Consider the following 17,100-nt stretch of genomic DNA (forward strand, 5'->3'; position numbering starts at 1 on the left):
ACATGTGTTAACATTTCCAAAGCAAGTTGAGGTAGATAATATACAATAAGTGAAATAAACAATAAAAATTAGTAAACATTACACATACAGAGAAGTTTCAAAGCAATAAAGACATTACATAAATGTTATATATATATATATACAGTGTTTTAACAATGTACAATCTCTCACCTCTGTGTGTGTGAGGTGGATGTGAACAAGCTTAACCCAGTGCCTCTCACTCCCCTGTAGTTTCATCCAGCCTCCAGACAACGGGCCTCCTCCTCTCCCCAGCTGCTCTCTCCCAGAGGGATACTATGAAGAGGCCGTCCCCCTCAGTCCTGGAAAAGCCCCAGAATACATCACTTCCAGTGAGTTTACAAAATATAGGCGCACATACATGTGACTAAGACACACACCACACACACAATGAAACCTCACACACATGAATAAGACACACACACACACACACAATGAACCCACACATCTTGACCCCCCCAAGTGAGGACTGAACACACATTTACTCAGGATACATATAACCACTCAATAACTAACACATTCTACCTCTCTCTCGTCTGTCACTCAGACTATGATTCTGACCAGATGAGCAGTTCGTATGAGTCGTATGACGAGGAGGAGGAGGATGGGAAGGGGAACAGGGGAAGAAGATGCGACACCAGTGGCCGAGCGAGGAGGCCTCCATGGGTCTGGTCAAGGACGCACGCATCTGTGCCTTCCTGCTGCGCAAGAAACGCTTCGGCCAGTGGACCAAGCTGCTCTGTGTCATCAAGGACAAATGCTGCTAGTTGGTGTGGACACGCGAACAGATACAGAGACACGCACTATCAGCATCACAGACAAGAACACACACACACTCTCTCACCCTTCTGTGAATGCCTTACCACCTGCAAAGTCATAGTTCCTCGGGCAGACCATGCTGGTGTGTTGTGGATGATTGTGCCTTACAGACCATGCTTGGTGTGTTGTGGATGATTGTGCTCACAGACCATGCTGGTGTGCTGTGGATGATTGTGCTCACAGACTATGCTGGTGTGTTGTGGATGATTGTGCTCACAGACATGTGCTCGTAGAGTGTCAGGTGTCCGTTACTTGTCAAATACTGAAAATGAGCTAAATAAAAATATCATAAACATGCGCACACACTGAATAAACACATGCACCCAGAGACGCCATAGCCATGTGTATTTGAAAGCCTTAATCCACCGGTTCTTTGACCTTCCCTCTCCGTCCTCATTTTCCTCTCTCCTCCATCTCCCTCTCTGCCCCCCTCCTTCCTCTCGCCTCCCTCCTCCCTCCTTCCTCCTTCTTTCTCTCTCCTTCCTCTCTCCTCCATCTCCTTCTTTCCCCCCCCCTCCCTCCCTTTTCTCGCCTCTCTCTCCTCCTCTCCTCCTCTCCTCTCTCTTCCTTTCTCCTTCCTCCTTCCTTCCTCTCTCCATCCTCTCACCCTCTCTCCATCCTCCATCTTTCCTCTCTCCTTCCCTCTTCTCTCTCCTCCCTCACCCATCCCTCTCCTTCTCTCTCTCCTCCTCCCTCTTCCTCTCTCCTCCCTCTCTCCTTCCTCTCCCTCCCTTTCTCTTCTATCCTGTCTCTTCCTCTCTCCTCCCCTCTCCTCCCCTTTATCTTCCTCTCTCCTTCCTCTATCCTCTCTCTTCTATCCTGTCTCTTCCTGTCTCCCTCCCTCTCTTCCCCTCTTCCTCTAGTGCTCAAGTCATCTAAAGACCTCCCCCAGATGGAGCTGCTGTTATCAGGCTTGGCATCACACACTCTCAAGGACCAAGAAGAAGAAACTCCTTCCTCTCTCTTCCTCTCTCTTCCTCCTAATTACCTAAGTCATCTAAGACCGAACACCCCAGATGGAGCTGTTATCAGGCTGTAGCATCACACACGATCCCCAGGACGGCAGAAGAAGAAACACGAGCTGAAGATAGCCCACCAGGAGCGAATGCCTGGTTCTGGCCGTGCAGAGCAAAGAGCAGGCTGAGAGTGCTCAGGTAACACAATAACCAGAGCACACAGATTAGTGTTACAGCGGTACACTGTGGTGGTCCAGTGGATCAGGGTAACACAATAACCTGACACACAGATTGATATTACAGCGGTACACTGTGGTAGTCCGAGTGGATCAGGGTAACACAATAACACGACACACAGATTGATGTTACAGCGGTACACTGTGGTAGTCCGAGTGGATCAGGGTAACACAATAACACGACACACAGATTGATGTTACAGCGGTACACTGTGGTAGTCCGAGTGGCTCAAGGTAACACAATAACCTGACACACAGATTGATGTTACAGCGGTACACTGTGGTAGTCCGAGTGGATCAGGGTAACACAATAACACGACACACAGATTGATGTTACAGCGGTACACTGTGGTAGTCCGAGTGGCTCAAGGTAACACAATAACCTGACACACAGATTGATGTTACAGCGGTACACTGTGGTAGTCCGAGTGGATCAGGGTAACACAATAACACGACACACAGATTGATGTTACAGCGGTACACTGTGGTAGTCCGAGTGGATCAGGGTAACACAATAACCTGACACACAGATTGATGTTACAGCAGTACACTGTGGTAGTCCGAGTGGATCAGGGTAACACAATAACCTGACACACAGATTGATGTTACAGCGGTACACTGTGGTAGTCCGAGTGGATCAGGGTAACACAATAACCTGACACACAGATTGATGTTACAGCGGTACACTGTGGTAGTCCGAGTGGATCAGGGTAACACAATAACCTGACACACAGATTGATGTTACAGCGGTACACTGTGGTAGTCCGAGTGGATCAGGGTAACACAATAACCTGACACACAGATTGATGTTACAGCGGTACACTGTGGTAGTCCGAGTGGATCAGGGTAACACAATAACCTGACACACAGATTGATGTTACAGCGGTACACTGTGGTAGTCCGAGTGGATCAGGGTAACACAATAACACGACACACAGATTGATGTTGCAGCAGTACACTGTGGTAGTCCGAGTGGATCAGGGTAACACTATAACCTGACACACAGATTGATGTTACAGCGGTACACTGTGGTAGTCCGAGTGGCTCAAGGTAACACAATAACCTGACACACAGATTGATGTTACAGCGGTACACTGTGGTAGTCCGAGTGGATCAGGGTAGCACTATAACCTGACACACAGATTGATGTTACAGCGGTACACTGTGGTAGTCCGAGTGGATCAGGGTAACACAATAACCCGAGACACCAATTACGATGGTTTTCTATCAGACAATGGTCCCAATGTTACTGTGACACTGTTGTAGACGGAGTGACACACTAATAGGTGCATTTCAGGATTAAATCAAATGTATTTATAAATCCCTTCGTACATCAGCTGATATCTCAAAGTGCTGTACAGAAACCCAGCCTAAAACCCCAAACAGCAAGCAATGCAGGTGTAGAAGCACGTCCCTCATTGTTGACAAGACAATGACAAGTTGGCTAAATAAGCAGGAACTGACTGGTACTGTGAAGAGGGATCATCCAGTCCGGGGTACTGTTGGGGGGTGAAAACAGGATGGACTAAATTTACTGTAAATGCTGAAGGAAGATGCTGTATATTTTTGAGAGAATAATAAGAAACCGATTAATCTCGTGGTACGCTTGTCCAAAGGTACAGTCGGCCGCTGGTTGTTTTTCTTGGGGAGCGACTCCTTTGGTCCTGTATGAAAATACATTCTCTGTTTCTGCCCTAGCGGGCGGAGTCTTCTTCGTGACATTGCGTTAGGGGCCAGAGGGTTATTTTGAACAGGTGTTTCTGATGGCAGGATGTTTGGTTAGTATCTGTGAAACAGTCCCATCTCAGATCTCCCTCTCACGTCTGTTTCTCTCCTGGAGACCTCAAAGTAAAGCATCCTGCTGACTCCTTTTTCCTCTTCCACTCTGCCCCATATGTCATTCCCATACCATCGCCTTTGAGTTATTCTATTTCAATCACAGTATGGAAGAGGCCATGGGGGGGGGGGTTAAATTCATAGAAATACACACAGACAGACACACACGCACAACCATTGTTTATCCTTGTGCAGCTATTTTAAGAGCCCTTCTCCTTCCTCGTTTCCCCTTTCACCGGTCCCGCCAGCGAACTTCCCCAGCCTCTAGTTTACCGACCGGGCCCTTTGTAACTGAGCTTGGACCCGGTCTTCTTCATACAGCACCTCAATCTGTGCAAAACCCGGTCAGAGAGGCCCCGTTAAAAACCGAGCGGTCTGCTATTTTGTCCTGTGCAGACTGCTGATGGAAACAATAGCCAGTCATATTTGCTTTCCCAACCCTATTACGTGTAAATGGTGGGTCCCTATAGGAGCTTTTTTTTGCAGAAATAAGGGAATTAAAAGGAAACAGTCTATTTTTTTGTTCTGATTTGATTACTCCTTCCACATGGTAATTAGTTTTGTTTATTGCTTAACAGCACACTGGGGTAGCGCCGAGGTACCTGCTAGCAGCCGCATTGGACTGCACAAATATACAAACCGAACCAGCGAAGGAAGAAAAGAAAAACACACAACATCCCTAATTATCGCTCGAGACGCGACGCATATTTGGTCAGGTGTCTGAAAACATGCACGATAAAAACACATTGAACCAATACATGTGAACACGGAATAAACCAATGCCCTTCAACCCCAAACAAACTCTGCCTCAGGTGATTACCATCAACAATGATGCTTGCAATCAGCACGCCCAATTATGTGGCCCGGCTGGCCGCGGTTCTTTGAAACGGGGGCCTGGACTAGAGGAATTGGATTGAAGGCACATGTGTTCCCCTGCGTTATTAACTGTACGGTGAGGGAGGAGATATTATTTTGGCCAGCTCAGCATACAATTAAGCCTGGGGGTGTTTGCAGCTCACAGGCCAAACAGATTAGTGTGGAGTATGTGTTTGGATATTAGGCGTGGCCTAGGACGCTAGGGAAAAAGCTCACTCGGTTTCTCTATTGCTTTCTTTGTCTTTATTTCCCTCTCTTCCTTTATCGCTCACTCTTTAACTCTGTCTCTCTTGCATCTCTGCGTGCTCTCGCCCTCTCTTTATCTCTTTATATCTCTCTTTAACTCTGTCTCTCTTGCATCTCTCGTGCTCTCGCCCTCTCTTTATCTCTTTATATCTCTCTTTATATCTCTCTTTAACTGTCTGTCTCTCTTGCATCTCTCGTGCTCTCGCCCTCTCTTTATCTCTTTATATCTCTCTTTATATCTCTCTTTAACTGTCTGTCTCTCTTGCATCTCTCTCGTGCTCTCGCCCTCTCTTTATCTCTCTTTATCTCTCTCTTTAACTCTCTGTCTCTCTTGCATCTCTCTCGTGCTCTGCCCTCTCTTTATCTCTTTATATCTCTCTTTAACTGTCTGTCTCTCTTGCATCTCTCGTGCTCTCGCCCTCTCTTTATCTCTCTTTATATCTCTCTTTAACTCTCTGTCTCTTGCATCTCTCTCGTGCTCTCGCCCTCTCTTTATCTCTCTTTATCTCTCTCTTTAACTCTCTGTCTCTCTTGCATCTCTCTCGTGCTCTCGCCCTCTCTTTATCTCTCTTTATCTCTCTCTTTAACTCTGTCTCTCCTACTCTGTTCCTCCATCCAGAGACGGAGAGCTTCGATAAATAATCACTCTTGAATTTCACATTAAAGAATGAATGGAAATAAAAGGTCTTGGTTATCCCACCCTAGTCGGAGGATAAGAATCCAATAACATGTCCAATTACGATGTCCCTGTAATGATTCATGTAAGACTGCATTAGTGAATAGAGACGAGACTAGGCAGGGCCTTGAGGCACTCCAAGCCTAATGTGAAATCCAGACATATAAACGTCCTGTTTATAGAATCAACATGTCCATATTATTGTTGCTGCGTGATCTGTTTATAGAATCAACATCTTTATGAGGTATTGTGATGTCATTATGGAATATTGTGATGTCTTTATGGGAGGTATTGTGATGTCATTATAGGTTATTGTGATGTCATTATGGGGTATTGTGATGTCTTTATGGGGGTATTGTGATGTCATTATGAGGTATTGTGATGTCTTTATGAGGGTATTGTGATGTCATTATGGGTTATTGTGATGTCATGTGGGTATTAATGATGTCATTATGGAATATTGTGATGTCTTTATGGGGTATTGTGATGTCATTATGGTTATTGTGATGTCATTATGGGGTATTGTGATGTCTTTATGGGGTATTGTGATGTCATTATGAAATTGTGATGTCTTTATGGGGTATTGTGATGCTTTTTGACACCACAAATCAAAAAGCAAGTCCTGCAGGCTCTAGTTTTGTCTTATCTTGACCATGTCACGGACAGCAATCAAGTACTGCAGAGAAAAGACCTAGTTAAGCAGCTGGCCCAGAACAGAGCGGCGTCTTGCTCTACATTGTAATCAGGAGCTGATATAAATACTATGCTGCCAGTCTCTATTGGTTAAGAGTTGAGGAGAGACTGACTGCATCACTTCTTCATTTTATAAGGAACATTGTGTTGAAAAATCCAAATTGTTGGCATCGTCAACTTACACACAACTCTGGCATACACCTACTCCACCAGACATGCACCAGGGTCTTTTCACAGTCTCTAAATCCAGAACAAATTAAAAAAAGTGTACAGTATTATAGAGCCATTGTGCATGGAACCTTTCATCTCATATTACTGAAATGAACAGCAAACCTGGTTTCATAAACAGATAAACACCTCACAGCACAACACCTCTCCCTATTGGACATAGATATGTTGTGTGTATGCATTGCTATGTAGGCTACGTGCATTGCTATGTAGGCTACATTTTTAATGTATGTAGTTCTGTCCTTGAGCTGTTCTTGTCTATTAATGTTCTGTATTATGTCATGTTTCATGTTCTGTGTTGGACCCCAGGAAGAGTAGCTGCGGCACGCAACAGCTAAAGTGGATCCTAATATAATCCTGTTAAGACTCACAGTCCCTCTATAATCACTGTTAAGACTCAGTCTCTCTATAATCACTGTTAAGACTCACAGTCCTCTATAATCACTGTTAAGACTCAGACTCTCTATAATCACTGTTAAGACTCAGACTCTCTATACTCACTGTTAAGACTCAGTCCCTCTATAATCACTGTTAAGACTCAGTCCCTCTATAATCACTGTTAAGACTCAGACTCTCTATAATCACTGTTAGACTCAGACTCTCTATAATCACTGTTAAGACTCAGACTCTCTATAATCACTGTTAGAATAGTCCTCTATAATCACTGTTAAGACTCAGTCTCTATACTCACTGTTAAGACTCAGTCTTTCTGTAATCACTGTTGGGTCAGTCCCTCTATAATCACTGTTAAGACTCAGTCTCTCTATTATCTCTGTTAAGACTCAGTCTCTCTATAATCACTGTTAAAGACTCAGTCCCTCTATAATCACTGTTAAAGACTCAACAGTCTCTCTATAATCTCTGTTAAGACTCAGTCTTTCTGTAATCACTGTTAAGATTCAGTCTCTCTATTATCTCTGTTAAGACTCACAGTCTCTCTATTATCTCTGTTTAAGACTCAGTCTCTCTATAATCACTGTTAAGACTCAGTCCCTCTATAATCTCTGTTAAGACTCAGTCTTTCTGTAATCACTGTTAAGATTCAGTCTCTCTATCTCTGTTAAGACTCACAGTCTCTCTATTATCTCTGTTAAGACTCAGTCTCTCTATAATCACTGTTAAGGCTCTGATCTCGGGCCTGGACATGTACTGGCTTAAGCAGGGGGACACGTTGCCACTGCAGGATTTGAGTCCTGGCGGCGTAGTGTGTTACTGATGGTAGGCTTTGTTACTTTGGTCCCAGCTCTCTGCAGGTCATTCGCTAGGTCCCCCCGTGTGGTTCTGGGATTTTTGCTCACCGTTCTTGTGATCATTTGACCCCACGGGGTGAGATCTTGCGTGGAGCCCCAGATCGAGGAGATTATCAGTGGTTTTGTATGTCATCCATTTCCTAATAATTGCTCCCACAGTTGATTTCTTCAAACCAAGCTGCTTACCTATTGCAGATTCAGGCTTCCCAGCCTGGTGCAGGTCTACAATTTTGTTTCTGGTGTCCTTTGACAGCTCTTTGGTCTTGGCCATAGTGGAGTTTGGAGTGTGACTGTTTGAGGTTGTGGACAGGTGTCTTTTATAACAAGTTCAAGCAGGTGCCATTAATACAGGTAACAGAGAATCCTCTTAAAGAAGAACTTACAGGTCTGTGAAGGCCAGAAATCTTGCTTGTTTGTAGTTGACCAAATACTTATTTTCCACCATAATTTGCAAATAAATTCATTAAAAATCCTACAATGTGATTTTCTGGAATTTTATTCTCATTTTGTCTGTCATAGTTGAAGTGTACCTATGATGAAAATTACAGGCCTCCTCATCTTTTTAAGTGGGAGAACTTGCACAATTGGTGGCTGACTAAATACTTTTTTGCTTACTGTACATTGCACTTCTTTTGACCAGAGCCTTATGGGTCAAGTAGTGTTCACTAATCTGTATACCTGTTGCCTTGTTCCTGTCAGTCTTTCTGTCAGTCTTGCTGTAAGTGCTGTATTCTGTTCTGTGATCCATTCTGTGAGCTAATACCTTTACACAGGGAGGGGATGTAGTGTCGGGAAACACATTCTGGACTTTAAAGATGTTGACATGGCTTCTTCAAGACATCAGTCTTGCTGGATGTAACTGATGCATTGTAGCCAGTTGAACATGAACAGTCCTGTCCTAGAATCCTCCTTTGTGTTTGCTCTTCTCCAGGTGATGAGGGAGGTGTGCAGTAATGGCTGTGACTCAGATGTAGCAGGGTCTCCTGTGCACAAGCCCGACCTGGAGAAGGTAAGGGAACAGAACACCAGCTCAGGCACATGAACACACACTTACACACACACCCCGGCCGTCACACACTCATAAACACTCCAAGCATGCACACATGTATACAAACACATCAACATGAAGGTAAGGACACACCGCGCACACACACACACACACACACACACACACACACACACACACACACACACACACACACACACACACACACACACTGCTACTGTAATTTCTCTGCAAGGACAACTGGAGGAGGAGATTTCTATATGTTGCCATGTGGCCCTGTACCCTCCCCTCTCTCTCTGTGCCCTAATAGCAGGCAGGATACCAGGGCAGCACAATGGGATACCAGGGCAGCACAATGGGATACCAGGGCAGCACAATGGGATACCAGGGCAGCACAATAGGATACCAGTACAGCACAATGGGATACCAGGGCAGCACAATGGGATACCAGGGCAGCACAATGGGATACCAGGGCAGCACAATGGGATACCAGGGCAGCACAATGGGATACCAGGGCAGCACAATGGGATACCAGGGCAGCACAATGGGATACCAGGGCAGCACATTGGGATACCAGGGCAGCACATTAGGATTCAGGGCAGCACATTAGGATACCAGGGCAGCACATTAGGATACCAGGGCAGCACAATGGGATACCAGGGCAACACAATAGGATACCAGGGCAACACAATAGGATACCAGGGCAACACAATGCAGTAAAAGCTGTAATTGTTGTGCCAGATAACAGTTAATTGCAGCTGTGGCACAGTGTGTACAGGGGAGGAGTCAGGGAGAGGGTGTGTTATTGGATTTCATAAGTTACTGGATATGTTGGAGCCTGTACTGTGTGTGTGTGTGTGTGTGTGTGTGTGTGTGTGTGTGTGTGTGTGTGTGTGTGTGTGTGTGTGTGTGTGTGTGTGTGTGTGTGTGTGTGTGTGTGTGTGTGTGTACAGTGGTGGAAAATGAGGCAGCGCAGGAGGTTTTATGACAAATCGCTCCTAGCTGGCACCGTACTTAGAAGCCTAGTCTAATTATTCATACATAACATGTTGCAGATGCTCTCCAAGATTCTCTGTGTGTACAGTGTGTGTGTTTATGTATGGTTGTGTGTGTTGTCTGTCCTGCTGACAGTTCTAATGCTCTGAAATCTTAACTGTGTACAACCTTTTCCATTCCAGAAGGTGTTGTGTGATAGGCCGAGCTCAGACGGAGGCCGCCCAATGAGAACGGACACACCGTCACCGACTGTAAGGACCAAGGTGAAACCAGGGAGGGTCTGGAACACTGAAAACGCTCTCTGTCTCTCTTTCTCTCCATCTCTTTCTCTCTCTCTCTCTCTCTCTCTCTCTCTCTCTCTCTCTCTCTCTCTCTCTCTCTCTCTCTCTCTCTCTCTCTCCATCTCTCTCTCTCTCCCTCCATCTCTCTCTCTCTCTCTGTCTCTCTCTCCCTCCATATCTCTCTGTCTCTCTCTGTGTGTGTGTGTGTTACCCAACAGCAGTAAATTCCTGTCCTGTAGGGGATTGCTAACTCAGCCCTGATTGATAGACATGTGTGTTTAATAGTTTGTCTATAACAGCTGGAAACAATGATTGTTGAAATATGGGCACAACCTTTTTCTCCAAAGAGCTCAATTGGGGGATCTCTGACTGATGTGTTTTGACAGTTTGCTGTAATTTGATCCGTTTAAGTTCAGGCATTTATTGCATTCACTCTTATTAGTTAATTATATCGCCCTCTGGAGGATTGGAGGGGTAATGCAGTTTGACAACCACTTTTGTTCCCCTACTGTCGATCTCCAACTATTTTATACCCAATTCCAAGGGACCCCTAGCTTCTAGCCCATAGACCCTTCATGTAGAACTAAGAGGCTAGGTTAGTGTGATACAGCTCCACTTTGCTCTCTGATAGACCAGGTTGAATATCTGTCATATAATAATAATAATAATATAACCCATTTAGCAGACGCTTTTGTCCAAAGCGACTTACAAGTCGGCTGGGGCCACTACTTTTATTGTTTACACTGCTCCAATCCTCTCAGTCCATATTGTTTACTCTGCTCCAATCCTCTCAGTCCATATTATTTACTCTGCTCCAATCCTCTCCGTCCATATTGTTTACTCTGCTCCAATCTTCTCCGTCCACATTGTTTACTCTGCTCCAATCCTCTCAGTCCATATTGTTTACTCTGCTCCAATCCTCTCAGTCCATATTGTTTACTCTGCTCCAATCCTCTCAGTCCATATTGTTTACTCTGCTCCAATCCTCTCAGTCCATATTGTTTACACTGCTCCAATCCTCTCAGTCCATATTGTTTACACTGCTCCAATCCTCTCAGTCCATATTGTTTACTCTGCTCCAATCCTCTCAGTCCATATTGTTTACTCTGCTCCAATCCTCTCAGTCCATATTGTTTACTCTGCTCCAATCCTCTCAGTCCATATTGTTTACTCTGCTCCAATCCTCTCAGTCCATATTGTTTACACTGCTCCAATCCTCTCAGTCCATATTGTTTACTCTGCCAATCCTCTCAGTCCATATTGTTTACTCTGCTCCAATCCTCTCAGTCCATATTGTTTACACTGCTCCAATCCTCTCAGTCCATATTGTTTACTCTGCTCCAATCCTCTCAGTCCATATTGTTTACACTGCTCCAATCCTCTCAGTCCATATTGTTTACTCTGCTCCAATCCTCTCAGTCCATATTGTTTACTCTGCTCCAATCCTCTCAGTCCATATTGTTTACTCTGCTCCAATCCTCTCAGTCCGTATTGTTTACTCTGCTCCAATCCTCAGTCCATATTGTTTACTCTGCTCCAATCCTCTCAGTCCATATTGTTTACTCTGCTCCAATCCTCTCAGTCCATATTGTTTACTCTGCTCCAATCCTCTCAGTCCATATTGTTTACTCTGCTCCAATCCTCTCAGTCCATATTGTTAACTCTGCTCCAATCCTCTCCGTCCATATTGTTTACTCTGCTCCAATCCTCTCAGTCCATATTGTTTACTCTGCTCCAATCATCTCAGTCCATATTGTTTACTCTGCTCCAATCCTCTCAGTCCGTATTGTATGTCACCAGTGGCTGATGACATCACCCCATATCTCTCGTCCTGCATCTTCAGGCTAAATGACGACCACACACCCGCCCTTCTCCACACCATTTCACCCCAGCTCTTTCTGAGGGAAAAACGAGTCTCCAACCCCTCTTTTTCAGCTTAATCATCCACATTCCTTCCATGGCTGGTAACTAACGGCCTTGATTCAGTGGAATCAAATGAACCTGATCAGAGAGTTTTCCCCAATTCTTTCTCAGAAAAAGGAGGAACACATTATAATAATCATCCTTTTAAAAAGTGAAGCTCTTTCACATCTGTGTGTCTGGTTTCCTACCTTAGGCCCGGGGTCTGCTGTGTGTGTGTGTGTGTGTGTGTGTGGCCAGAGAAACAATAGCCGTGTTTGGGAACAAATGGCCACATATGTAATGAAGTCGTCGCCATGGCAGATATCATCTCTATCATGGTAACTGGATCTGGGTACTGATTGATGCAGCGAAGGATTTGTGTGTGTGTGTGTGTGTGTGTGTGTGTGTGTGTGTGTGTGTGTGTGTGTGTGTGTGTGTGTGTGTGTCTGTGTGTGTTTCTGTGTGTGTGTGTGTGTGTGTGTGTCTGTGTGTGTTTCTGTGTGTCTGTGTGTGTGTGTCTGTGTGTGTGTGTCTGTGTGTGTGTGTGTCTGTGTTTCTGTGTGTGTGTCTGTGTGTGTGTCTGTGTGTGTGTGTGTGTCTGTGTGTGTGTGTGTGTGTGTGTGTGTGTGTGTGTGTGTGTGTGTGTGTGTGTGTGTGCAGAAGCACTCCAGACTCAGAGCATCAGATGCCTCACTATGATGACATCATTCGTGGGGAATTTTGAACCACTGCCTCAGAAACCTTCTGTCCTGTCTCTCTCCTTCCTGTCTCTCTCCTTCCTGTCTCTCCCCTGTGTCTCCTCTGTCTCTCTCCTGTGTCTCTCCCCCTGTGTCTCCTCTGTCTCTCTCCTGTGTCTCTCCCCTGTGTCTCCTCTGTCTCTCTCCTGTGTCTCTCTCCTGTGTCTCCTCTGTCTCTCTCCTGTGTCTCTCCCCTGTGTCTCCTCTGTCTCTCTCCTGTCTCTCTCTCCTGTGTCTCCTCTGTCTCTCTCCTGTGTCTCTCCCCTGTGTCTCCTCTGTCTCTCTCCTGTGTCTCTCTCCTGTGTCTCCTCTGTCTCTCTCCTGTGTCTCTCCCCTGTGTCTCCTCTGTCTCTCTCCTGTGTCTCTCTCCTGTGTCTCCTCTGTCTCTCTCCCTCTGTCTCTCTCCTGTGTCTCCTCTGTCTCTCCCCTGTGTCTCCTCTGTCTCTCCCCCTGTGTCTCCTCTGTCTCTCTCCTGTGTCTCTCTCCTGTGTCTCCTCTGTCTCTCTCCTGTGTCTCTCTCCTGTGTCTCCTCTGTCTCTCTCCTCTGTCTCTCTCCTGTGTCTCCTCTGTCTCTCCCCTGTGTCTCCTGTGTCTCTCTCCTGTGTCTCTCTCCTCTGTCTCTCTCCTGTGTCTCCTCTGTCTCTCCCCTGTGTCTCCTCTGTCTCTCCCCTGTGTCTCCTCTGTCTCTCTCCTGTGTCTCCTCTGTCTCTCTCCTGTGTCTCCTCTGTCTCTCTCCTGTGTCTCCTCTGTCTCTCCTGTGTCTCCTCTGTCTCTCTCCTGTGTCTCTCTCCTGTGTCTCCTCTGTCTCTCTCCTCTGTCTCTCTCCTGTGTCTCCTCTGTCTCTCCCCTGTGTCTCCTCTGTCTCTCCCCTGTGTCTCCTCTGTCTCTCCCCTGTGTCTCCTCTGTCTCTCTCCTGTGTCTCTCCCCTGTGTCTCCTCTGTCTCTCTCCTGTGTCTCCTCTGTCTCTCTCCTCTGTCTCTCTCCTGTGTCTCCTCTGTCTCTCCCCTGTGTCTCCTCTGTCTCTCCCCTGTGTCTCCTCTGTCTCTCCCCTGTGTCTCCTCTGTCTCTCTCCTGTGTCTCTCCCCTGTGTCTCCTCTGTCTCTCCCCTGTGTCTCCTCTGTCTCTCCCCTGTGTCTCCTCTGTCTCTCTCCTGTGTCTCTCCCCTGTGTCTCCTCTGTCTCTCTCCTGTGTCTCTCCCCTGTGTCTCCCCTGTCTCTCTCCTGTGTCTCTCTCCTGTGTCTCCTCTGTCTCTCTCCTGTGTCTCCTCTGTCTCTCTCCTGTGTCTCTCCCCTGTGTCTCCTCTGTCTCTCTCCTGTGTCTCTCTCCTGTGTCTCCTCTGTCTCTCTCCTGTGTCTCCTCTGTCTCTCTCCTGTGTCTCTCCCCTGTGTCTCCTCTGTCTCTCTCCTGTGTCTCTCTCCTGTGTCTCCTCTGTCTCTCTCCTGTGTCTCTCTCATGTGTCTCCTCTGTCTCTCTCCTGTGTCTCCTCTGTCTCTCTCCTGTGTCTCTCTCCTGTGTCTCCTCTGTCTCTCTCCTCTGTCTCTCTCCCTGTGTCTCCTCTGTCTCTCCCCTGTGTCTCCTCTGTCTCTCCCCTGTGTCTCCTCTGTCTCTCTCCTGTGTCTCCTCTGTCTCTCTCCTGTGTCTCCTCTGTCTCTCTCCTGTGTCTCCTCTGTCTCTCCCCTGTGTCTCCTCTGTCTCTCTCCTGTGTCTCCTCTGTCTCTCTCCTGTGTCTCTCCCCTGTGTCTCCCCTGTCTCTCTCCTGTGTCTCTCTCCTGTGTCTCCTCTGTCTCTCTCCTGTGTCTCCTCTGTCTCTCTCCTGTGTCTCTCCCCTGTGTCTCCTCTGTCTCTCTCCTGTGTCTCTCTCCTGTGTCTCTCTCCTGTGTCTCCTCTCTCTCTCCTGTGTCTCCCCTGTCCTCTCTCTCCTGTGTCTCTCCCTGTGTCTCTGTCTCTCTCCTGTGTCTCTCTGTCTCCTCTGTCTCTCTCCTGTGTCTCCTCTGTCTCTCTCCTGTGTCTCTCTCTCCTCTGGTCTCTCTCTGTCTCTCTCCTGTGTCTCCTCTGTCTCTCTCCTGTGTCTCTCTCCTGTGTCTCCTCTGTCTCTCTCCTGTGTCTCCTCTGTCTCTCTCCTGTGTCTCCTCTGTCTCTCTCCTGTGTCTCCTCTGTCTCTCCCCTGTGTCTCCTCTGTCTCTCTCCTGTGTCTCCTCTGTCTCTCCCCTGTGTCTCCTCTGTCTCTCTCCTGTGTCTCCTCCTTCTGTCTCTCCCCTGTCCTCTGTCCCTCCTGTCTCTCTGTGTCTCCTCTGTCTCTCTCCTGTGTCTCTCCTCTGTCTCTCTGTCTCTCTCCTGTGTCTCTCCCCTGTGTCTCCTCTGTCTCTCTCCTGTGTCTCTCTCCTGTGTCTCCTCTGTCTCTCTCCTGTCTCTCCCCTGTGTCTCCTCTGTCTCTCTCCTGTGTCTCCTCTGTCTCTCTCCTGTGTCTCCCTCTGTCTCTCCCCTGTGTCTCTCTGTCTCTCCCCTGTGTCTCCTCTGTCTCTCCCCTGTGTCTCCTCTGTCTCTCTCCTTCCTGTCTCTCCCCTGTGTCTCCTCTGTCTCTCTCCTGTGTCTCTCCCCTGTGTCTCCTCTGTCTCCTCCTGTGTCTCTCTCCTGTGTCTCCTCTGTCTCTCTCCTGTGTCTCTCCTGTGTCTCCTGTCTCTCTCCTGTCCTTCTCCTGTCTCCTCTGTCCTCCTGTGTCTCCTCTGTCTCTCTCCTGTGTCTCTCTCCTGTGTCTCTCTCCTGTGTCTCCTCTGTTCCCCTCTCCTCTGTCTCTCTCCTGTGTCTCCTCTGTCTCTCCCCTGTGTCTCCTCTGTCTCCTCCCCTGTGTCTCCTCTGTCTCTCTCCTGTGTCTCTCTCCTGTGTCTCCTCTGTCTCTCTCCTGTGTCTCCTCTCTCTCTCTCCTGTGTCTCTCTCCTGTGTCTCCTCTGTCTCTCTCCTCTGTCTCTCCTGTGTCTCCTCTGTCTCTCCTCTGTCTCTCCCCTGTGTCTCCTCTGTCTCTCTCCTGTGTCTCTCTCCTGTGTCTCCTCTGTCTCTCTCCTCTGTCTCTCTCCTCTGTCTCCTCTGTCTCTCTCCTGTGTCTCCTGTGTCTCTCTCCTGTGTCTTCCTGTGTCTCCTCTGTCTCTCTCCTGTGTCTCCTCTGTCTCTCTCCTGTGTCTCTCTCTCCTTTGTCTCCTCTGTCCTCTTCTGTGTCTCCTCCTGTGTCTCCTCTGTCTCTCTCCTGTGTCTCCTCTGTCTCTCTCCCTGTCTCTCTCCTGTGTCTCCTCTGTCTCCTCTGGTTCCCTCTCCTGTGTCTCCTCTGTCTCTCCCTGTGTCTCCTCTGTCTCTCCCCTGTGTCTCCTCTGTCTCTCTCCCTGTGTCTCTCTCCTGTGTCTCCTGTGTCTCCTCCCCTCCTGTGTCTCCTCTCTCTCCTGTGTCTCTCTCCTGTGTCTCCTCTGTCTCTCTCCTCTCTCTCTCCTGTGTCTCCTCTGTCTCTCCTGTGTCTCCCTGTCTCTCCCCTCTCCTCTGTCTCTCTCCTGTGTCTCCTCTGTCTCTCTCCTGTGTCTCCTCTGTCTCTCTCCTGTGTCTCCTCTGTCTCTCTCTCCTCTGTCTCTCCCTCCTGTGTCTCCTCTGTCTCTCCCTCCCTGTGTCTCTCCTTTCCTGTCTCTCCCCTGTCCCCCTGTCTCTCTCCTGTGTCTCTCCCCTGTGTCTCCTCTGTCTCTCTCCTGTCTCTCTCCTGTGTCTCCTCTGTCTCTCTCCTGTGTGTGTCCCCTGTGTCTCCCCTGTCTCTCTCTCCTGTGTTCCCCCTCTGTCTCCTCCTGTGTCCCCTCTCCTCTGTCTCCTGTGTCTCCTCTGTCTCTCTCCTGTGTCTCTCCCCTGTGTCTGTCTCTCTCCTGTGTCTCTCTCCTGTGTCTCCTCTGTCTCTCTCCTGTGTGTCTCCTATGTATCTCTCCTGTGTCTCTCCTGTGTCTCTCTCCTGTGTCTCCTCTGTCTCTCTCCTCTGTCTCTCCTCTGTCTCTCCCCTGTGTCTCCTCTGTCTCTCCTCTGTCTCTCTGTCCTCTCCTGTGTCTCTCCTGTGTCTCCTCTGTCTCTCTCCTGTGTCTCCTCTGTCTCTCTCCTGTGTCTCTCTCCTGTGTGTCTCTCTCCTGTCTCTCTCCTGTGTCTCCTCTGTCTCTCCCCTGTGTCTCCTCTGTCTCTCTCCTGTGTCTCTCTCCTGTGTCTCCTCTGTCTCTCTCCTGTGTCTCTCTCCCTCCTCTGTCTCTCTCCTGTGTCTCCTGTCTTCTGTGTCTCTCTCCTGTGTCTCCTCTGTCTCTCTCCTGTGTCCTCTGTCTCCTCCTGTGTCTCTCC

General features: G+C 47.8%; 1 pseudogene; it reads left to right on the top strand.

The window, feature by feature from the left end:
• LOC135534105 (actin filament-associated protein 1-like) overlaps positions 1 to 17,100 on the top strand; it is a 41,156-nt pseudogene that overhangs the window by 7,378 nt on the left and 16,678 nt on the right.

The sequence above is a fragment of the Oncorhynchus masou genome, unplaced genomic scaffold, assembly GCF_036934945.1.
Source record: "Oncorhynchus masou masou isolate Uvic2021 unplaced genomic scaffold, UVic_Omas_1.1 unplaced_scaffold_3009, whole genome shotgun sequence".
Lineage (NCBI taxonomy): Eukaryota > Metazoa > Chordata > Actinopteri > Salmoniformes > Salmonidae > Oncorhynchus > Oncorhynchus masou.